Source organism: Trypanosoma cruzi, assembly GCF_000209065.1.
Source record: "Trypanosoma cruzi strain CL Brener chromosome Unknown tcruzi_1047053451937, whole genome shotgun sequence".
Taxonomy (NCBI): Eukaryota; Euglenozoa; class Kinetoplastea; order Trypanosomatida; family Trypanosomatidae; genus Trypanosoma; species Trypanosoma cruzi.
In genome coordinates this window covers 1-1,104 of record NW_910535.1, presented here as the reverse complement: position 1 = coordinate 1,104, position 1,104 = coordinate 1, and the positions used below count along the sequence as shown (strand labels likewise).

Below are 1,104 nucleotides of genomic sequence, written 5' to 3'. Positions count from 1 at the left end.
CACCCGCGATAATCTCTTCGGGCACAAGCGACAAACGATATTGATAAATGCGGATTATTGACCAATTGTTGTGGGAGGGTTGTAGAGATTCGCCACGCAAATGCTGCGACAGCCCGGTGGAAATACACGGACAGCGATGCTCTACAGGAGGTCAGTGCCAGGGAGCGAAAGGCGCTCGCACGGCAGAGAGTGGCGCACCAGAACGGCAACGCCACCACCGCGCCCAGTGAGGCCTGAAGGTAGTCATTATGGTCACATAATTTCGTCGCCACGTCACTGCGGTTGTTTATTTCCTGGGAAAGAACGATGTCAGGTGGACGCTGCTCCCATCGCGCCGCAAATGCAATCTTTTTCACGGACGAGAGGCCTGCAATGTTAAGCCGCCAAATATTGATGTAGCCATCCTCCTCGGTGCCAGGGTTCTTGTGAACGTCACCGCCACGGGTGATATCAACGGAGTGACCGCAGCGAAACGGCCGTGCAGTTTTTTCCGACAGTCTGCAGGCAGACCACCTCACCTCCCCGCACCGGGCATTGGCGTGGAACCCTCTCGAGGGGTGGAGTCGTCTTGGTCTCCGTTGTGCTCGCAGCAACGCCCTGCCGCGGAGTTCCTATATGCAACCAAAGCCAGCACCGCGACAAGGTGCGACTTCATCGCTGGAGGGATAGGAAAAGCCGCGTCAATAATAATATTTCAGATCCTAACCGAGTACGAAAGGGCACTCGAGTGGACAACAGAATCCGCATTTTGTCAGAAGACATTGGGGGATCTACGTGCTTCTGCGTTGCCCCTCTTACCTATAATGTTTGGTCGGAGATAAAGGCGGAGTCCGGCCTGCGGTCCAGACGGATATTTTGCCCATTTTTGGCTTGCATAAAAAAGGAAGAAGCGAACACAATTTTGGAAAAGGAGACGCTCCATCCGGACACGCGAAACTCCGGAAGAACGCTTGAGAGATCGGCGGTTTCTATTCCTGGGACGAAGCCCATATCAGGAATTACTCTGGTAAGAGCAATTTAAAAACTTGATCTTAGCTAAATAGCCGAGAAGATATACACAACAGTTCCAAATAAGAACGTAACCTCGTAAAAATAGTTTCGAAA

The 1,104-nt window shown here is 52.1% G+C and overlaps 1 non-coding gene across 1 annotated transcript; it reads right to left on the bottom strand.

The window, feature by feature from the left end:
- Window positions 1-914: 914 nt before the first annotated feature.
- Window positions 915-1,054, bottom strand: Tc00.1047053451937.10. Its single transcript, XR_008254562.1, has one exon. It is a non-coding gene; the product is annotated as a small nuclear RNA (snRNA) U2 (small nuclear RNA).
- Between the last annotated feature and the right edge of the window lie 50 nt (window positions 1,055-1,104).